The sequence below is a fragment of the Rattus norvegicus genome, chromosome 10 (genome assembly GCF_021556685.1).
Source record: "Rattus norvegicus strain SHRSP/BbbUtx chromosome 10, alternate assembly SHRSP_T2T, whole genome shotgun sequence".
Classification (NCBI taxonomy): Eukaryota; Metazoa; Chordata; class Mammalia; order Rodentia; family Muridae; genus Rattus; species Rattus norvegicus.
The window spans coordinates 73262885-73284797 of record NC_141543.1 but is presented as its reverse complement, the minus strand read 5'-3'; the positions used below and the strand labels follow the sequence as shown (position 1 = coordinate 73284797).

Below are 21913 nucleotides of genomic sequence, written 5' to 3'. Positions count from 1 at the left end.
TCATCATTTCATCAATGTCCTTTAGACCTTGCCAGATCTACAAACATCCACACATCCTTACGGAAGCTGTGAAGGCCAAGTGCCATGGCTCTGGTGTCTCTAACCTACCTAAAACCTGCAGTTTAATTTCCTACTTCAAAGGCTAAGGTAACGGGACTGAGGAGATAGCTCAGTGGCTGAAGTGCTTGTCGTGCAAGCACGAGGATCAGAGTTTGAATCCCCAGAGCCTACACAAATGCTGTGCTCAGGGAACCCGCCTGTAATTCCAGCCTTGGCGGGTGAGGACAGCATCCTCAGGGCAAGCTGGTTAGTAGACTAACCTTATGGGTGAGTTGTGAGTTTGGTTGAGAGATCTTACCTCAGTGAATAAGGTGGAGGAATGACCATGGTTGATTTCCAATATCAACCTCTGGCTTCTACACATACATACACACATGTAAGCATGAACCACTCTTCTGTATGTGCCCATACACATGCAAACATGCATATACACACATGGATGTCACAGATACACAAATAGAACAAAAAAAAAAGGAAAGAAAAATGTTAAGGTAGCTGAATCTGATGTATTGGCTCTAATCCCAGCACATCAGAGCTGAGGCAGGAGGATGGTAAGTTTGAGGCAGCTCAGGCTATATAAGAACATTGCCACAAACCAAAAAAACAAGAAAACAGAAATGAAAGCAGCAAGGCTCTTGCTGGTTCCCAGAATCTGCTGTGGTGTGAGGGGCACTTGATCTCACAGGGCTTCTCACCAGCAGCCCATAGGACCTGCTGGGATGCCACTGGTCCCTGGAAGTCAGTGATTTCTTCAGTTCTCAGGGTTGCACAGAGCCTAGCAGCTCATCGCTGCTGGACACACTGCTCCCTGTAAGAAGTCTTGGTACTCACTGGCATAGATGATCTGAGATGGCGTCTGGAAGGTGTTTGTGGAGATGTGGGGAGCCCTTCTGCCTGGCCCTAGGTCCTCTCACACAGAGCTGCTGAGAGCTGGCTTCTAGGCAGTGTGGGAGCTCAGGGTGACAGCCTGAGTCAGGGCCCAGCAGCTGAGAACAACAGGAAGCCAGCGAACAGACACTGGCCTAGACACCAGTGGTTCTCAACCTCCCTAATGCTGTGAACCTTCAACACCATGTTGTGGTAGTAAACCATAAAATTATTTTTGTTTGTTACTGTTATGAATCATAATGTTAAGTATATTTTCTGATGGTCTTAGATGACTCCTGTGAAAGGGTCATTTGATCCCCAAAGGGGTTGTGACCCCGAGAACTGCTGCTGTTCTAGGCCAAGACTTCCAAGCATATAAGTGGCTTCCCATTTTGAGCCTCTATCTCCACTTCTGAAATTGCAGAGGTTGAAGGGCCTCTGGTCACGCCGAGTGTGGCAAGCATGGACCATGGCTCTCCCAGGCTTTGCCCTTTCTCTGCCTTGCTAAAACCCACTAGATTACATTCCTCCAGCTAGCCATTGAGGTCTATTCCCTTATTTGGCCCCTTCTTCCTCCTGAGGCTGACTATCGAGGTCCAGCAATCAAAATCTCCCTTTGGCTCACCGAGCTAACATGCTTAATTAAAATTAAACTCCTCATCCTGACACGGGGTTTCCCTTTGTACCTTTATAAACTGCCATTTTCTATGTGCCACGTCTGTCTCCTATCCAGAGGCAGTACTTCGTCCCTCTGGGACAAATACTCCGTCCCTTTCTCTTGTTCCCTTCCCCCATTCTCTATCTCTTATCTTTGTCTCTTACTCCCTGCCCTCTGCTGGGACAAGTGTTTCCATCATGCTGAGAACTGGGCTTTGGGGTTCCTGAGCTGATTCTTTTCCTTTCAGAGGCCACATCAGCCGCAGCCTTAACAGGAAGGCAACCTGAGAGTGGGGAGAACAGCTTCAGGAGTGTGGGGGCACTGCTCTCTGTGAAAGGCTTAAATACTGCGGTTATGGTGGGTATGTGCCATGCTTGACCCTCTAAGCTCAGAATCAACAATCAGTGGGTGGTGCTTCTGAAGGTAGACAGGGAGAGTCAGGCAAAGTGGAAGGTCACAAGGCTGCTAAAATAGTCCCATTTGCCCCCTTTACTCTCTTCGTGGCTGACCATCTGGAGTCTTTGGAGGCAGCCTGGGAGCGGAGGCCACCAGATGGACACTGGACTCTCAGAGGTGTGAAGGAATTGATCGGGATGAGTCGAAAGGCACCTCTGCCTCCTGGGGTCAGGAGCTAGCCTGGTCAAGCCCAACCATCAGATCTTCCAAAAAACGCCTTCTCTGCCCCAGGAATCTGAGGTGCTCTTTCTGCCTCAGGTGTGCTTGAGCTGTTCCCTGGCCTGGAGGCCCCTCTTGGTATGGAAGCCACTTCTCTGGCTTCTTCCCTTGAGTTGTGTAAGAGTTGTCCCAAGATCAAAAAGTTCCATCCTGCGGGGGAGCTCTTTAAGAGGGAAGGCAAACAATAAAAAGTAGCTGAGACCCCATATGAACAACAATGCCAGCCAACCAGAGCTTCCAGGGACTAAGCCACTCCCCAAAGACTATACATGGACTGACCCTGGACTCTGACCTCATAGGTAGCAATGAGTATCCTAGTAAGACCACCAGTGGAAGGGGAAGCCCTGGGTCCTGCCAAGATTGAACCCCCCAGTGAACGTGATTGTTGGGGGGAGGGTGGTAATGGGGGGAGGATGGGGAGGGGAACACCCATAAAGAAGGGGAGGGGGAGGGGCTAGGGGATGTTGGCCCTGAAACCCCGGGAAAGGGAATAACAATCGAAATGTTAATAAGAAATACCCAAGTCAATAAAGATGAAAAAAGAAACTGATCATCCAAAGAAACTTATAATTCTAAACTTGTCACTTTGTATACTGGTAGTATATTTGTGTTCATGAAACTGGTATTTTTTAAAATTTAATAAAACATTAAGTGTTTGAACAAAAAAAAAGTAGCTTCATGATTCCCTGAGATGGACCAGATTCCCTAGGCCTCTCCCAGCCTGAATAAACAATAAAGGTAAGCCACCCTCTCAGAGGAAAAAAGGGTTGAGCTGCCAGGACTCAGACAAACTGAGTTCTGCAGAGAAAAAGCTAGGAGCAGACACTGAGCTGCCAGCAAGGTGTGTAGACCAGAGTCATTTGGAAAGGACACTCTCCAGCCCATTGAGCTGCCTGCAGGCTGTGCAGTGTGCTCCAGCCTCCCTGCCCCGTGCACCATCACCTATGCTGGGGTGGACCTCGGTGAGGGTGAGGCAGCTTTGAGTCACTTCTGTACCTCACTCTCTCCTTCCTCCCTCTCTTTTCAAAATAGAGTCTCAAACTTGCTATGTAGCAGGGGATGACCATGATCTTTGATTTCCCTGCCTCTATTTCTGGAGTGCTGGGGTTACTGGTGTGTAGCATGTACTGGTTTTTGTTGTTGCTGTTTGGGATTTGTTTGTTTGGGTTTTTGTTTGTTTGTCTCCCCCCCCCCTTTATTTAGAGGTGCCAGGCAGGGCGCTGAATCAAGAGCTTTCCCCATGCTAAGCAAACGCTCTACGAATGGGGCTGCATCTCAAACCCAAGCACAGAGAGCCAGAGAGCCTTTCTTGATTGAGGTCCCTCCTAGGCTAGGTGTGTAGTACAGAATTCTGCTGCTCCTGCCCACCAGAACTTAGATCAGCCAGGACAATCACATCAACAAGTGTCCTGCATTACTCAAGCACATAGGATGTATTCAGCACACAGTAGGCCCTCAACCAATGTTCACTGAAAGGGTGAAGTGCTCTGAATAGTAATGAGCTTCTTGCTGGTGAGGCATCTGAGAGGAGCCTGGATGGCTCTGAGGGAGGGCTTCAGGCTCTGGGCCTTAGTGGCGTTTATCCTCTTTCAGTGACCTTGTGGATAGGGACACTGTTCTGAAAGGGGACTGACAGCATTCAAGCTGATTGGAGCACTGCTGTTTTCCTGTTTGTGGCACGGTGGCCCACAGAAGCGCTTGTCACCCCAGAGAGACACCCAGTCACTGCATCCTGCTGGGGCCATAAGTCTCCTGTGTGGTGGAGCAGGGTTCGTCTCTGGCCCGGATCCTGTCTTCACCCAGAAGGAAGTTGTCTGGCCTCTAGAGGCTCTGGTTTCCCTCGGGAAGTAGGAGAGACTCTGGAAGATTTTTGCTTGTTTTTGTTGTTTGTTTGTTTCATTTTTTCCTTTTGGTGGCTGGAGAGTGAAGAGTACAGGAAGGGGGGTCACTAGGTCACTGGGGGGCCCGGGGTTTCAGGGATAGTAGGTAGTATATGTGCCAGCATACACAGTGGCCTGAGACTTAACACAGCTCTAAATATCAGACTGCATGGAGCAAGGAACAGGCTTGGGAAGTAGAAATACTAGACTCTGTTTCTCTATCTCTGTCTGTCTCTCTTTGTCTCTGTTTGTACCCCCCCCCCCGTGTGTGTGTGTGTGTGTGTGTGTGTGTGTGTGTGTGTGTGTGTGTGTGTATGTGTATTTAACACAGGGTCTCACTATGTAACAACCAGACTGGCTTTCAACTTGGGATCCTCCTGCCTCAGATTCCTGAGTTCTGAGATTACATACATTTATACCCCTGTATCTGCTTTGGAGAGGTCCTGGAAGACAGCAGACGCTGGGTCATCAGATGTAGGGGAATCCACACAGAGACGCAGGTCAGTAGTGGGAGAGTGACAGGTGCTTTAGGGTAAGACAGTGAGTGGTAAGGGCAGCTGGGAGCACACACAGAAACTGCCCATGGGGGTTGGGGATTTAGCTCAGTGGTAGAGCGCTTGCCTAGGAAGCGCAAGGCCCTGGGTTCGGTCCCCAGCTCCGAAAAAAAGAACCAAAAAAAAAAAAGAAAGAAAGAAAGAAAGAAAGAAAAGAAACTGCCCATGACCTTCAGAGTAGCCTGAAAGCCCACACATGCCCCTGCCTTATGCACACATGCATATGCAGAAGCCCACCCATGCCTGTTCAGCCCCTCAGCACCCCCAGCAGGTTGCCCACTGCAGTTCTCTGGCATGACACTAGACTCTAAGGTCAGCTGCCTCTACACTACAGTGTGCCCCACTCTGCCTTCGTGGCTTGCTTCCTTCTACTTTAGGCCACTGGCCACATTTGGGTGCACGGGACTCTTTCCCTTGTTGGTATCTTCTGCACAGGGAGATTCTCTCTGTCATTTTTGTCTTCTGATGGGGTTCATGAGCTGGACTATGTTCCCCTAGTTGATATCACCAAGATCTGAATGAAGCTGTTTGCAGAGAAGGTCTCTCAAGAGGCCCTAAAGTATTATGAAGCTGTGGGGCCAGTGTGGCAGATGTTGTCATAGGAGACTTTATAAGGAGACAGCGTACACACACACATACACACACACAGAGGCAATATGACATAAGACAGGAGAGGCCAGCAGGAAGAGCCCCTTACTGCACTAGACTCTGTCCACAGAATCTCCTTTGTCTGCCCTTAGAACTGTGAAATGACACATCTCAAGTGCCCAGGCCACTCTCCTGCTACACCTTGTCATGGTGTCCCTGGCAAACGAATACTTGAAAACTGGCTGCTTCTGCCCCTCACAGCCTGTTTCCTCTAGTAATGGATTGTGCTGTGTGAGGGAGGGAGGGAGAAGACAGGCTGAGGCTGTCCAGCTTTTGCACAGGGATGACTGCCACCCAGGGCCACGCCAGCCCCTTTTCAGACTAACCCTCAGGAGGGATCCTTACTGTAAGAGCTGGTCCAGGTCTATCCTCTGCACACTGGAAGGATGAAGCAATGAGAAATACCCCGCTGGAAGGGTATCCTCTCTACCAGGACCCAAGGGAAGGCTTGCACATGGGGTGGGCAGCTCGGGAGGATGCATTTTACTCAGGCTTGGCAATCCCCAACTCCCAAAGCTCTTCTTTCCACTGATCTCTCTGTGCAGCTCAGGCTCTGGATCCAGTGTCGAGCTGATGATCAAAGGATTCCCACATTAGCTACTTCTGTGATTATCTCCCTGGGACCAACGGAGGCTGGATCACATGCCAGTTGGCCTGTATAGAGTTCCCACAAACCACTTCCACTGTTACACCCATGAGCCTGTGTTTTGCTGCATATGCCTTTGCATCTGACCTAGGACAGGACAGATAGAGGGCCTGTGCTGGCTTTGTGCAATGCAGCGAGGCTCCCAGTGGATGCTTGACAAAAGTCTCACTCCCCTGTATGATGATAGAATACATGGGGGGGGGGAGGTGGGAGAGCAGAGTTCTCTCCCTCTTCATTTCAGACTGACCCTAGGCACATGGGATGGCCCTCTCTTCGGACGCGGAGGCTAACCCTTTCCTCTTTATTGAATGCATAAATAAATCTTCCAGGAAGCTCAGGGTTGGGGGCGCTGGCCGCCTCCTTGCATCTAATCACGACCAGATGCCTCCTGCCTCTACCTCTAATTGTCCCTAAATCAAAACTAATCACTTTGGAAAACAAAGTGTCATTAAGCTTTGGAGAGTTTGAGGCAGTAGAGCCCAGCTGTGCTCATGGGTGCTGGACTGTTTGCTAGCAAGTGTGTGTGTGTGTGTGTGTGTGTGTGTGTGTGTGTGTGTGTGTGTGTGTGTGTGTGTTTTCTCTGAGTTAGAATGAAGAATAAGATCAGGCAGGGCCTTAGGATCCAGGCAGGCCAGCAGGCCAGCAAGTCAGGATTCCAAAGGAGAGTTTTGGACTCCTATGTCTACCTACGCCCTGGATACATGAGGTCGGCATCACAGATGTTTTAATGAAAAGAAGGTAAGGGCACCAAAGAGGCAGATTCTCGTGGTCTATGGGCAGTCAAGACGACAGTTTATGATGAGAAATATCCAGAGCCCATCACAGTTCCTGGACTAAAGTGCCAAAGGAAGCCTGTGTTGGTCAGACCTGTGAGTGGATTCACGCATGGGTGGATGAATGAATGGGAGGGGGCAAGATCCACCACTGAGGCAGGTGATGAGCTCCCTAGGGACCATGTGTTCCACATTCAGGGGTCAGCCTGCCGCCCATTTTCCCTATGCTGTAAAGCTGGCATGGAAGAGAGCTCTGTGTGGAGGGAGGACTGCGCCCTGACCGGCTCTCTTTGGGTTGAGCAGCAGGTTTGGCTTGGTATGCCCTCTGTGACCTATGTCCTAGCAGGTAAAAGGAAATAACCAATGGCAATGTGTGGGACAGCAAGGAGAGCCTTGCTGCTGTGAGGAGAGCCTTGCTATAGAGAAAGATCTTTCAGCGAGCGAGTGAGTGAGTGGGTAGCAAATGGTATCCACTGTTCGCAAGGAGTTAAAGACATGGGGTGTTCCCCTGCTCCACAGGAACAGTGTCAACCACATAAACTGTGCAGGAAGCAACTTCAAAGTGTTCTCGCTGCTCCTTCCTCCTCCTGAGCTCAGGATGAAACAAAGAGCCTGGCCCTGGTGTGTGTTAAGCAGCTGCCTGCCACTGAGCAACATTCTAGCCTCAAAATGTGTTATCAAGGGACTGGGGGTGCCATTCACAGCCCAGCTTAGCACAAGCAAGGCACCAGGTTCAATGCTTAATGACACCAGCACACACACACACACACACACACACACACACACACACACACATGCACATGCAAACGTGCACACTCAAAATCATACACATAAATTATCATACAAAATTTGTATGATACTTACATACACAGTTACACAGTCATACACATGCACCCACATGATGACTCATACACATACACACACAATCATATGCACACACATCATGAGCACACACAATCATACACACATACTCACATGCACATATACTTATACATACCAATATACACATGCATGAACATATGTGCAGACACATACACAATCACATACACACATGATCACACACACACACACACACACACACACACACACATGATTTTAAAGGACTTGAAACTATTCACATCTTTTTTGAACCCTCCCTTGAGAGAGTACTAGGCAGGACCACGATGAGGATTAATGCAGAAAGACGCTTGCAGCCATGAAGTGCTTTCCCAAGAAGACAAGAATCAACTTAAAATGTCTGACAGGAGGGTTGGGTTAGAAATGCAAATGTATGGAAATAGATACCTGGATCGTGTGTGGATAACGTTTGCAAAGAGGCGGTTACTCAGGGGAGATGCTCAGGATGAGAAGGGCTGCAAAGTACCAGGGACCACATGGTTTGTCTGCGGAAGTAGACAGACCAGAGAGGGGATGCGTCAAAATGCCAATATGTCATTCTAAGAGGGAGTTATGAGTGATGTCATTTTTTTTACTTTATCCTTTTATTATAAACAATTTTATTATAAACAATTTCCCAGTTGTTTACAATGAACACGTGTGGCTAATAAATTGAAAAAGGATAGATGCCTTTTTAATGGAAGAAAAGTGGTAGGAGCTGTACTAAAGTCTTTCAAAAGGAAGGAAGGACAGAAGGGAAGAAAACCTGTATGGCTTTGGTGCCATACAAACTCATATTTAAATGACAGCTCTGAGGCTTCTAGCTGTGTGACCTTTGGCAAGTCACTTAACTTTTCTGAGCCTCCACCTCTTACATCTGTAAAATGAGAGTCATAGTCTGTTTCACAAAGCACTGTAAACAAATTGGGGTCCTCAGGGATGGAGCTGGTGCACGCACTCATTTCCTCCTGCGTTTACATTCATTGACAGTCATTGGTTAGCTCAGGAGGCGGGAACTGACCCTGTTTCCTCCTCCTCAGAGCACTGTTTGGCCAACATTCTGTCAACTTCTGTTAGGTTAAATGGGAGAAGTTAAGAGGTGACAGGTGCACAATACAGGGTCCCAAGAGGCACAGAGGCTGGAAGGAGTACCAGCTGTTGGGGCCCTAGAAGCCAGCCAGGAGGTCCAGCCAGTGGCCTGCTGTGTGATCGGTGTCAGGGCCAATCCTCTCTCTGGATCTCAACCTACCAGCCTGGGAGAAGAGGTAAGTCCTGCCTCATGCCACATGGATGAGCCAGGGAGGCCTATTCCAAACAAGGGGAAAAGCAATGACAGCCGAGTCCCTTCCTCCTAGGCAGGGTTTCTCTGTGTCTGGGAACAAAGTAACTCCAGCTTTGCCCACTCATGCAGTGACTAGCACACGCCTACTTCTGGAGGTTTGTAAGTGCCACGAAGATGCCATCCCTAAAGATGTGTTCTCACGGCAGGCTGGGGTGCATGGAGAAAGAGAGGCTGCAGAAGCTTCCAGCATCCCAGAGCTCCCAGGTGCATCAGTAGCCTCCTTGTACCCCTAAATCCTCAGGTGGCCTTGAAGACTGCCACTCCCCACCTCCTACCCCATGCTGGCAAGAACCCAGGGCTCCAGAGTGTCCTAGGTTGGGCAGAGGGACGATAGGTTCTGCTCTCTGCTGCTCTAGCCTTTCAGGAACCGCTGTCCCCACCTGCTGGGGAGCTCCCTTCTCTCCACTGCAAGGGCATCGGGAAGAGGGCATATGTCAGGAGGGCTCAGCAGTTATCAGCTGTGTGGCCCTGAGTAGGAGGCTCTGCACTCCACCTTGGGATCCTTCCCACTCTGTAAAATGGACTGAGAACAGTGCCTTTCAGGGAGATGCTTCTAATATTTCTAATGAAGGATTGTCCACCCGGTGTCCCCAGCCTGGCTGATATCTGAGTGTGATTATCATCTCCGTCAACTGCATCCCCACATGGCCTCAAGGGTCAGGGCTCAGGCTCTCCAAGCCCCAACTACTGAACGTCCTACTGCGTCCTCCCTCCCAAGTGGAACACCAACACTAGTGCTCCTGTGCTGACAGTGGGGTTTTCCGCTTTGGTAAGGCCCAGCTTTTTCCTTGATTCCAGCACAAAGTCTTATACCATTTCTTGTTGGATAGAGCACTACAGAAATGAATGAACGGATGAATGAATGGATGAGGTGATTTGGGGAAGCTGTACCTATTAACATTTACCTGCATAGTCTCGGGCCCTCTGCCAGGTTCCCTGCCATGCCCTCTCTTGGCTCATCAGTCCTGAACTGGCTACTCCTTTTGCTATTTTATCCACAACCCTCCACCAGCAAGCAACAGCTGCTCCTTAGAGTGAAGGCCACTGGGGCAGCCAAGACAGGGCATGGGGAATGCTTCTAAGATCTAGGGAGAGGATCGGGTACCCAAGGAAAGGTGACCAGGGGCCCACAAAGCTGCTGTCGAGACAGCCCTTGCAAAGTAGAATCAGCTAGCTGATGCTGATTTGGGGAACCCAAGGTCCAGTGGGCAGAGACTTGTTCACAGTACACAGCCACACAGCATCAGAACTAGCACTTTCTGGGTCCCTGCCTGCCAACCTGGAACCTCACCACCAGACTGAAAGGCTCTCTCTCTGGTCCTGGTAGTTGGCTAGTCTGTTGTCCCTTCCAGTCTCTGCTATAGCGGGATTCTGGGAGAGTCTCTCCTGGAGGGTTGGGGACAGAGGAGAATGAGAAAAGGAAGCTGGGATGGGTGTGAGTATCTTGTAACTTAAAGTACAACCCAGGCTGCTGTTCCTGAGCGACGAGGCCCAAGGCAGAGAGCCCAGAGGCTTAGGATCCTGGAAAGAAGTCTAAAGGGGCAGGGTGGGGGCAGTGGCTAGCTGGAGAAGAGTCTTCTCGTGCAAGTGCAGTAACTTTGTCCCCCCTCTGTGTATGTGTTGAGAGCCTGTGTCTGCCCCTCTGCAACTGTGACGCCAGGATTGCCTCCAGAGGCCCATGAAGACAAGAGACTTTGTGTTTCTAGCCCAGCAATTTTTTGCCCTGGAGCTACTATTGTGGAAGGTCCAAGGCCATGGGCTCCCATGTGAGGGCCCTTCTGTGATAAAGGAGATGGGCAAGGATGGAGGAAGTGGGGTCAAGGGGCTACAGGCCTTGGGACTGGGGTCAGTCAGTCAGTATACATCTAGAGATGAAAGGACTCCTTCAGACTCCGGGACTAGCCCTTTGTCTCTAAGTGTCCCCACTACCTGCGGCCCCTGTCCAGGCCAGTCCCTAGGGCATGGAAAGCTCCATGACCAGCCTTCACTATTTGAGACACCACTGTGACCAGCCAACAATCGAGTTCATCCATTGTCAGAGGAAACCAAGGTAGCTGGGGCTATGAGACAACAACTGGCTTGCTCAGCTAGCATTCTTTTACAATCCAGATCACCCGCCCAGGGGTAGCACTGTCCCTGCCACATCAATCATTAACCAAGAAAATGCTCCCACAAGTTTGTCTACGTGTCAGTCTGATGGAGGCAATTCTTCAAGTGGGATCCCTTCTCCCTAGTTATGTCTAGGTTTGCTGACAAAACCCACCGAGCACAGGGATGCAACCAATCACAGACGCATGGCACTGAAGGACCTTTGGAGACAAAAGCCCTGTCTTGGCCAGACAGGAAGGGGGCACACACAAGCAGCAAGGTCAGTGTGGGAGCGAAGGACTGAGGGAGGGATTGAGTCTATCTGCCACAGGCTTCTGACTTGCTCTGGAACCCACCTACCTAACCCAGCAAGCTAGGCAGGGTCTGGGGAGGGAAAGAACCTGAAATAAGACATATTGAGAAGAGGCAGGAGGGAAAGCCCGAGGGAGGGAGGGAGGGTGAGTACAGTAGCTGCTGTGAGGAGAGGGAGGAGGGAGCCCCGGCAGGAGGAGAACTGGGGAGGACTGAGAAGGAGGCCAGTACCTGTGCAAAGCTGCATGCCTGGGCTGGAGCTGAGCCTGCGGGGGAGGGCGGGGGAGGGTGCAGTGCCGAGAGAGTTATGCTAAATGACTAATGTGCATTATCCTAATTATAGCGGAGCAAGCTGAGCCCCCCACCAGCGTGGGCTGCCTGCGTGTGTCTTCTAATAAACAATTAGCTCCGAACAACAGAAAAGGAAAGTGTGCCTCTGTGTGTGTGTGTGTGTGTGTGTGTGTGTGTGTGTGTGGAGAGAGAGAGAGAGAGAGAGAGAGAGAGAGAGAGAGAGAGAGAGAACAAGACCCTATATGTTAGCATGCCTGATGGAGTAGGGGTGGGCCTTGGCAAAAAAGCTCTGGGAAGACAAGTCACCCCTCCAGCCTGTTGATGAAGGCTGAACAAAGACAAGGATTACAGCAAATGGCAGGGCCCTATCTGTGCAGGGATAGGGTACGGGAGGATCCAGCTAACCTTCGGAGTTGCATCTAGAGTGCTAGGCACTGGGCCATGCCACTGGCCCTCACTATAACCCCTGTGGGAAACAACAGCATCCTTAGTTTTGCCAGGGAAGTTCACAGTGGAATGCTCAAGGACACACAGCTGGAGTGAGGCCCTGTCAGCCATATTTCCTCAGGGGCTTCCTTGGCACATGAATAAACTGGGGGTCTCGACGGTGTACCGAGGGATGAGACTAGTCCTCACTGTAACTGCAGACTGGAGACTGCTCTACTAAGGTTCTAGAGAGGTGGGAGAGAGTGAAGACTGAGCAGCCCAGCTCTAGTGGGGCTCTGTGGGGACTCTGGCAAGGAGGGGATACAGAGAAACAAGGACTGCTGGGGAACACCAAAGAGGGAGGAAAGTGAACCTTGCCAGCTCCAGCAGGCCTTTGTCCTTTTCCCCCAATTGTCCCTAACCCTGTACTCTGCCTGGGCTGGTGTCCTTACCTCAACCTCCCAGCTTGGGCCAACTCACAGAAAGCTGGAGACTGTGATGTTGGGAACAGCAGGCGTGTGTACCTTGAAAGGGAATGAAACTCTAGGGGACCTTGTTACCTGCTAGGGGAACTTGGGCCTGTTTTCAGCTTGTAAAATGGAGAAGGTCAGCAACCAAGATGTCCTAGGTTGCCTGGGACAATCATGATCTTGATACCTGATGCTTCTCAGGCCTAGAATGAGGTAAACCTGTAACCCTTCCTTCTCTCCCACAGGGTAGTGGGCATGGCCTAAAGAGTCTTTACATGATACAGTGAATGCACCACGTTAGGCCCTAGGTGGTCTGGGCCAGTTTTCCAAGCAGGAAGGGGAATGGGAGTTCTTGAGACTCATCTGCCTATGAATGAGTGAAAAATCACAACACATTGGACTTCAGCCACTTCCTTGTTGAACTTCATCAGCAAAATGGTTTCTGTCCTAGTTAGTGTCAGCAGTTAGCGCGCCATTGCCTACAGTCTTCTGAGGGAGTCTCAGCTGAGGCATTGCCCAGATCAGATTAGCCTATGGCTACATTTTTGAGAGATTATCTTGTCTGATAATCTATGGGAAGGTCCAGCCCACTGTGGGTGGCATCATCCCTAGGCAGGTGAATTTGGATTACATAATAACATCTAGCAGAGCCAGAGAGTGAGGCAGTAAGCAGTGTTCCTTTGAGGGCTTAAGTTCCTGCTGTGTTTCCCCCTCAGTGATGGTCTGTGACCAGGAAGTGTAAACTGAAATGAACTCTTTTCTCCCCTACACTGCTTTGATTGTGGTGTTTACCACAGCAACAGAAAAGCAGACCAGAACAGGCTCACAAAGCCCTCTAAACACAGCTGACCAGGGATGTGAGGGATGCTTTACAAATACCCTGGCCTACCAGAAACACCTGCAGGCTTACTCCTCCACTCATCACGGAGCCTTCCTATTGGCTCTGACCCCCTCCAGGCATCCCTCAAAGCCAGCAGGTTTTCTGGCTACCATGCAGATGGACAGTGGGCTAGCTCCTGTATTCTCAGCATCTCTAATGTGGCTTAGAGCCTCTCCCGCTTTTGAACTGTCCACCTTACAGGCACAAAGATGGGTCCAGAGAGGAGGAAAGCCCTCCCACCAGGAGCTCTGCCTCACTGAAGCTCCCCTCCCTGTGTGGTGCTGACTTTCTGCTCCCTAGACAACAGTCCTAAATATCTCAGTAATTCCTCCATGCCCTGCAGTGTCAGTCCCTACCCCTCTTCTGTCCTCTCCCCAACCCACACTCCTGAGCTACCCCCAGCCATGGCTCCCAGGCCTCTGGGGGCTTGCACTTGTGCTTCACCTGTCTGCTGAGCTGGGTTCCCACATCCTTACATCCTTCTTGCAGATGGTGCATCTCCCCTGAGGCTTTCCTTGCTTTCTCCCCAGGAGCGGGCTGGGCCTTGTCCTCTAAGAGCTGCTCATACCCACCTCTCTGCCAAGGCTGGTTTGCTGTCTCCAATTTCTTATAGATAGTGGCCTTGCTGAGGACAGGGAGTGGCCAAGCTTTTATGGAGCGGCCAGCTTGAAGTGCCTTGTGAAATATTAGGGTTTGTAGCTGACTTTCGCAGGCATGCGCCAAATAAATATTTATCCAGCTCAGCTCTTCAGAGACCCTGCTGGGAACCGCTGCAGAGAGAGGGATTCAGAAGGGAGAGACCTGCCCTTAAGGAATTTGCTGGCTAACAGGAAGGCCAGACAAGTACATAAATAGCCTGCTAACAGGTGGGAGTCTTCACGGGAGTGCCTGGCTCAAGCACCAGCATCCCACACGGAGAAACAGAAAACGTGTCACAACAGGGACATCAGCTTCTGAGACTTCTGAGTGCTGAGGGACTGACTGGGTAGGAACAGAGAGACTTCAAGAAAGGAGAACAAGGTCCCAAGTGTGGTTAGGGTCAAAAGGCAGTTTGGAAGGAGGGGCATGTGGTAGAGATACACAGGCTGCTGAGACCAGACAAGGCAGCATGATGTCAAGAAGCCCAACTTCTTAAATGCCAGGCTGGGGAGTTAAGCTCTGAAGGTTCTCCCTGGGGCTCTGCAGAGGGTCCTCATTCCCTACAGCGGCTTTACTGTGGATTTTTGCACAGGCTCTTACCTGTCTCTTAGGTTCTAGACCCTTAAGGATGCTAATCCATTCAGCTGTAGCAATGGGGAGCCACTTGGGCACCTGAGCAGGGGAATGGCACTGTATTCTAGGGCAAGCCTCTGCCTGTAGATGCTAACAGCAGCAAGGAGAAGCTAGGGACCTGGGCTGCTGCTCCCAGGGGCCTGCCAAGAGGCTAGAGAAACCTATGATATAACGGTATCCAGAGCTCATCACCCAGGTCAGCTAGGCAAGAATGGCAAGTCTCCCCACCTAGGGTGCTGCTGGCATGAGGTCCAGGGTACCACCCACTGCCCTCCTGGGAAAGGCTGCAGCCCATCTGACTCGCTCCACTGTGCTCCAGTCTACCTTGCTCTCCCACATTCCTGCCCCTACCTATTTCTACTATGGGGGCCTGGAAACCCAGCCTGGGGGCACAGTTGGGAGGCGGGGAGTCACACACGGAACTGAGCCCAGTACCTCCCCCAGTCTCCCACAATGCACTTCTCCACTCTTGCCTAATGTAACTCGCACACCACATTGTAAGACTTGGAGGTCCTCTGCCTTCAGGAACCCTGTCCTGATTTCACAGATGAACTGGTTCACTGCACAGCCAAGCTGGTTCACAGATTCCCCCAACCCCCATTCCAAGAAGCCTGAAATGGCAACAATTCAAACTCGATCCCCACCCCACCCCCACCTTGGGGGAAACAGTCAAAACTGATGCATGGTGCTGCTGTGAGGGCCCTGTGGGAGGGAGGGTAGGCTACTCACTCAGTCATGCCTTTACCACCCTCTCTCTCCAGACTCCAAATGTCAGATGGAGTCTTCAGTTACAACATTTTCGAGGTTCCCTGAATCCCACATTTCTGCAAAGACCACAGAAAGCACCAACACCTCTTCATGGCTAAGGCCACCTGCTCCCCTGGCTCAGCCTAACAAGATAACCCCCTGCCTGTGTTCTGTGTGTTTGAAGTGCCCACAGTTGGCTCTGGTTGCCAAGCTCCAGGCCCCTCAGTTATGAGGAGAGACCAAAGGCAGAGAGGTTGGCAGCCAACACTCCCGACTCAGGGGCAAAGGGAAGGTCCCACTCAGAAGGTCACAGTTGTGGCTGGGATGTAGCTGCTTGGCTGATTGTTTGGCCAATCTGTATTGCTGTATAAGCTCCACCTTGGGGCCCTGTCAGCACGATGACAAGACAAGAGCATCAAGCTGTTACCTTCATGACTTCTGGGCTACATCCCTTCAGACCAGAGCCACAATCTCAACCTTGGACAGAGGACAGAGCAACTCAGCTGCTTCCTAGGTTCTAGATCTGGGACTCTGGTCCAGGTCTACTGTCCTAGGGAAGGGTGACATTAAGATACGTGTATTTTGTCATCTTTTCTTGTCCCTAAAGGGACTGTCCAGACTCTGGAATTCCTCTGAGAAGCGAAAGAGGAGCAGTGTTTGACATTCACAGCAAGCTCTTCCAAACACACCAGAGGTTATCTATGCTAATACGATGATGTGGGAGGGTATGTTCATTGGCAGGAAATCCGACCACAGGTTGGAGAACTGACACTTTCAGTCCCGCCCACTGGCCCTAGGCATTTAGGAATTGTAGTGTGGGTTGAACACCAATGGCTGAGGGACTTCACTCATTGTGTCTACTTAGGGGATCCTCCATTAGAAGTCTACAGTGTGGGGAATGGGAAGCTACTGGCTTGGAAAATACAGCCATGTGACAGGAAGGTGGTGCACCCCAGAAGAAATGGGGCAGATTTCACTTGTCGACCCCCTTCATGGGGCTGTTGTCTGTGTTCTTGATTAATTTCCACAGGAATCAAAACAGTGAGTAACTGCCCTGAGGCTACATCAGCAACCTGCTGAAGTCGAGGCTCCCAAAAGTGTGGGAACCTTGGGCTCCTTCTACTTGCAACTAGAATATAGAATTGGGAGTGGAATTGGGGCATGGAGTCCTTAGCCTGTGAGGTCTGCATCTCTCTATAGGAGTTAATAAGAACCAAACTGAGTTAGAGGGCATCTTTTTGGTGTTTTCAGGAAACTGTAGTATTACTCGCTTACGTTTGAGCTCCCTCTGCTTCCACCCCCTCCGACCCGTGTGTGCGTGTGTCTCTGAGAGAGAGAGAGAGAGAGAGAGAGAGAGAGAGAGAGAGAGAGAGAGAGAGACTGAGAGAGAGAGACACTGAGAGAGGGGGCAGGAGGAAGGAGATGGGGAGGGGGGAAAGGAGACGGAGAGGGAGAGGGAGAGGGAGAGGGAGAGGGAGAGGGAGAGGGAGAGGGAGAGGGAGAGGGAGAGGTATGGTGTCCAGGTATTATAAACAGAATAACAGATTCCCTTAGGGAAAGAAGTGTTTGCTGCCCACCAAAGATGAGGAGTCCTCGTCAGGACAACTATGAGCCCATCTTTCTCCCAACTAAACACCTTCCCCTCACACCATGCTGCTATATCAGTCTGCTTCCCTAAGGCCCGAGGGCTGCAGGGACCTTTACCTCTCCCCAGTCCCTAAGTGATATATCTTAGGACCTTCCTAAATCCCAGTTGAACTTGGCTAGAGAATGGCACATCAGGGAAGCAGTCCTAAGAGTTAGAAACGAGTTAGCCATTTCTCAGGTCAGAAATGCCAAAGAACTGCCTCACAGTGAACTCCCCATCCCCAGGAGGGACCCAGCCTTGGAAGCCCTGAGCCTTCACTGAGGAAGTTTCACAGCCCCGGTGATCTTCCATGTGATTGGCTACCACTCAGAACACTCGGCTTCATCTGGATGTGGGATACAGCTGGAGACTAGGAAGGACGGGAGTCGAGGAAACAGAAACAGCCATGGCTCTGCTCATTACGAGGTTGGTGGGATCCAGAGTGGCTATGACTCGGGTCCGGTGGTAAATTCAAAGGCTCAGCCCTCAGCCTGGCACTATTAGGAGGTGGTGGGACCTTTAGAAGGTGTAGCTTAGCAGGGTGATTACTGGGGAGGGATCCTTGAAAGACTTACTGGGACTCCCCCCCAACACATACATCAACCTTTCACTTTCTGACTTGGAACGGGGGTGGTTTTTCTCTGTCATGCACTTCCACCAGAAGTCTAAAGGCAATGAATTTACTCAACCACGGACTGGAACTGGTAAAGTCATGAATGAAAAGCAAGAGTTTCTCTTCTGAAGGTGATGCTGGCTACTTGCTATAGCTGCTGGGGACTGGAGAGATGAATGGAGCACTGGGTTACTACAGACACACTTGCATGCCACCGTGTAGAAAGAAAATCAGCACGCACACACATACACACCATTAACAGTTTGTTCTGTGTTAGCCTCCTGCTTCCCCACACCAGTCCACACACTCCTGAAGGAGTACAAGGCTGACGCTAACTAGATTCTCGGTGTTCTCAAAGTGCATAAACCCAGATATGCAGAGAACACAAGAGATGATAGTGAGGGAGGTGCGTATTGTTAAGTTTCAGAAAACCGGCTAACCATCTCCCCAAACCTAGCAAGGCCCAGTTCTGGAATGACTGCCTGCCTTTTCTCAACTCCCTCCCCTAGCTCCCTATAAAGCCTGCTGGCAAAGATGTTAATCTGCTGCCTTCTCTGGTTGCAGGCTCTCTGAACAGAGTACAGCTTAAAGATCCAACTCCCATCTCCGTTCATTGCCTCTGTGGGACAGGCAGCACAGCACAAGCTGTGACGTCTAGTTACTCGTGATGGATGACTGACACACTGGGTGGTACACAGATCTAGGTTAGGCATCCCGTCCCCTTTCCAGCAGTCTGGGAGGCGGCAGGCAGACAGGCAGAGCCCACAACCAGGCTTGTGGTTTTTCTGCTCTGTCCAGTCCTGCTGTGTGATTCAAGCCAGGCATGTCCCTTCTGTCCTTGGACGTCAGTTCCTTTATGGGTGGCTGTTTTCAGGCTCTTTCCAGTTCTAACCTTTAGTCTACTCTGTTGCTGGGCAATAGGGTCACTATTGGTCTTGATTCTGTAGGTCCTAAAACAGTAGGATAGCTACAGCCTGGTCCTAAGCTGTAGGAGACACCACCATCCTCCCTGGACTTGGAAAGTGCTTGGACTTATAGTAACTGATGCTTTTGGTCACTGGATACCCTAGAGGCTTGCAAGACAGGAGAACACACCAGACTGTAAATTGGGCTGTGTGGTGGTTTGAACAGGTATGGCCCCCATCCTTATGTGTTTGAATACTTGTTCCATGGGGAGTGGCACTGTTAGGAGGTGTGGCCTTGTTGGAGGAAGTGTGTCACTGTGAGGGTGGGCTTTGAGGCCTCAGAAGCTCAAGCCAGTTCTCTGTTGCCTGCAGATCCTGATGTAGAACTCTCAGCTCTCTCTCCAGCACCATGTCTGCCTGTATACTGCCATGCTTCCCACTATGATGATAATGGATAAATCTCTGAACTGTCATCCAGCTTCGATGACGTTTTCCTTTATAAGAGCTGCCATGGCCATGGTGTCTCTTCATAGAAATAAAACCCTAAGACATGACAGGCATGTAAAGGGTGGGAAAGCCAGGTGTGGCAGTATAGACTTGTCACTCCAGCATTTGAGAGGCTGAGGTAGGTTGCAGATGCATAGCTGGCTTTAGATACATAGGTTCGAGATCAGCCTGGACTACATGAGACAATGTCTCATATAGCAAAATCAAAGACGTTTCCATTAAAAGCAGTCCGTTGATAGCTCAGTGTGGTGGCACAGGCATGTAATCCAAGCTACTTGGGAGACTGAGGCAGAAGGGTTCTAAGTTAAAGGCTTGCCTGGGTTGTTGAGCAAGTTCAAGGCAGTCTAGGCAACTTAACAAAACCATGTCCCCAAATAATAAAGTAAAAGGAGGGCTGGGAGCCTTGCAAGATGGCGCAACAGACAGAAGTGCTTGTTGCATAAGTCTGGCAAACTGAGTTCAATTGCCAGCCCAGGATGGAGGGAGAGACCCGACTCCTAAAAGTTGTCCTCTGACTTCTACACATATGCCATGGCATGCATGTGCGAGCACACATTCACACACAAAGTTTAAAAATATTTTTAATGTAATTTCAAAAAGAGGGCCGGGGATGTGGCTCAGTGGTAAAGACCTCAGGCTCATTGTCATGCAAAACACAAGCATGCGCGCGCGCGCGCGCACACACACACACACACACACACACACACACACACACACACCCCTACCTGTAGGAGAAATGTAGTCAGATGACTCCCAGTCAAGCAAACAGAGCCCAGCCTCATACAATCAAGCTTCAGGCACCTGCTGACTTCCTTTGTTTCAGATCAAGGTACTTCTTGAGTGTGTCTGTGTAGAGGATCCATGTTATGTGGTACGTCTATGACAATATATGACTTAAAAATCGTTCATAGATGTGTGGAGGAGCCTCTGAAAGTTGGCCTGCTCTCCCTCTCTGCCCAGAGGTAAGGCCACAGCATAGGATTACCTTAGCATGGCGTTGTTTCATCTTCTGCCAGAATGGGACACAGGCCCAGTCTGGGCAGTCACAGGGCTGGGGCAAACTAACTTCAGTGGGGCAGAGCCTTCCACAGGCATTGAGATACTCCCTACATGAACACACACACACACACACACACACACACACACACACACACACACACACACACACACACACACCCCTGCTGCAGAGCGGGTTCCGGGGGCATCCAAACTTCTATTCCTAAAGGAGCGGCTTTGCTACGCCCAGCCTTGACACATAGCGTGGTTTCTCAGCTGGGCCTAGCAGTACCTGTCAGACTCTTCATGCTCTGAGGGTCTCAAATGACCATGCCACGGTTGAGAACAAGGGACCTGTGTCTGCTCACTTAGGACGTCACGGCTGATTGCATAAGGAAATACAAATGCTTTCCAGACAGTTGAGGACCAGCACGGCCTGCTTTTACAACTTCCAAGCATTCTGGTCCTTCTCAGACTATCTGGTTCCCTGAGCCAAGCAGGGCAGCTGAGCTCAGGCTCTGGGAGTCTCAAGCTTCCTGTCTACAGCTGGAGAACCCTGTTTCGAATCCTAGTCCAGCCTCTTTCCTGCTGTGGGCCTTTGAGTAACCTCTCTGGACGTAGTCACCTGTGCTTCACAGTGCCAGCCACCTTCCCATCATGCCCCTGGACTGGCAGTAAGAAGGGCTTCCACAGGACTTGATCCAGAACTGGCTGGGTAAGGACGGTTGGCAGCCGCTACAAATAGGGATCCTTCACCCAAGTCACCAGGCTTTCTCTCCTCGGAGTGCATCCCTTCTTTGATTTCTTTCTTCCCAGCCCTGCTGAATGCCAGGGGGTTCACAGAGAGGTCACAACTGGTCTCTGAGGGGACAGACCTGCAAACAACTAACAGAGCTGCTGACAGCATAGCACAGGGTTGAGGAACTCCATCCAGGGGGCCTGAGCAGAGCGCCCAGCAAGGAAAGAATTTAGGAATTAACTAGTTGTAGCAGTGCCAACTAATAATCCCAGCACTCTGGGGCAGACGCAGGAGGATTACAGTGAGTTCTAGGTTACCTGCACTATACACTGAGGCCCTGTCTCAAAACACAAAACACACAAACAAACAATGCAGCCAAGAAGAGCGAGTGGAAGACGCTCAGCATGAGAGCCTGGCCCTCGGGATTCTGGGTTTTGACATCACCAGGCACTTGCATGTGTGTTTGTGTAAGGAATGATGCGACACACAGAAGACCTAGGTGGTAAGGGCAGGAGACAGGGAAATGGGGGTCATTAGTTGGAGCTGGGAGCACCTCCTCTCCTCAAGGGCAATGAGTGGCAAAAGGGGTGTGGACAGGTCAGCTGACCATGTGAGAAAGAACTCAGAGCAGTCTGCGGGGAAGATATCCTGAAGGGGGAGCTCTAAGTATGTGGTTGCCTAAATCTAGCTGAGTGACATAATTCCTGAGCATGAAGAGCGGCAGAAGAACCTTCCTGGATGCTCTCTGAGGAGCCCAGACGCCAGAGTCCACAAGAGCTACCTGACCCTGGGCAACTTCTTGCCATTTCTGGGTTTGCAAAGTGCTGCTGCTGCTGCTGCTGCTGCTGCTGCTGCTGCTGCTGCTGCTGCTGCTGCTGGCGGCGGCGGCGGCGGCGGCGGCATGGTGACACGGTGGTGACATGTGTTTATAAATGAGCTAAATATAAAGAGTGCCCAGGCCAGAGCCCATGACTATCTGGGCACTCGGTGCATGGTGTTTACTGTATCTTAGGTTTGAAACTTGTGTTTTTAAGAAGAAAGCGAGGAAGTTTCTCAGACCA

General features: G+C 50.7%; 1 protein-coding gene across 1 annotated transcript in view; it reads right to left on the bottom strand.

Moving 5' to 3' along the window:
• Tmem132e (transmembrane protein 132E) overlaps positions 1 to 21913 on the bottom strand; it is a 55925-nt gene that overhangs the window by 13646 nt on the left and 20366 nt on the right. The gene's annotated exons all lie outside the window — the stretch shown is intronic.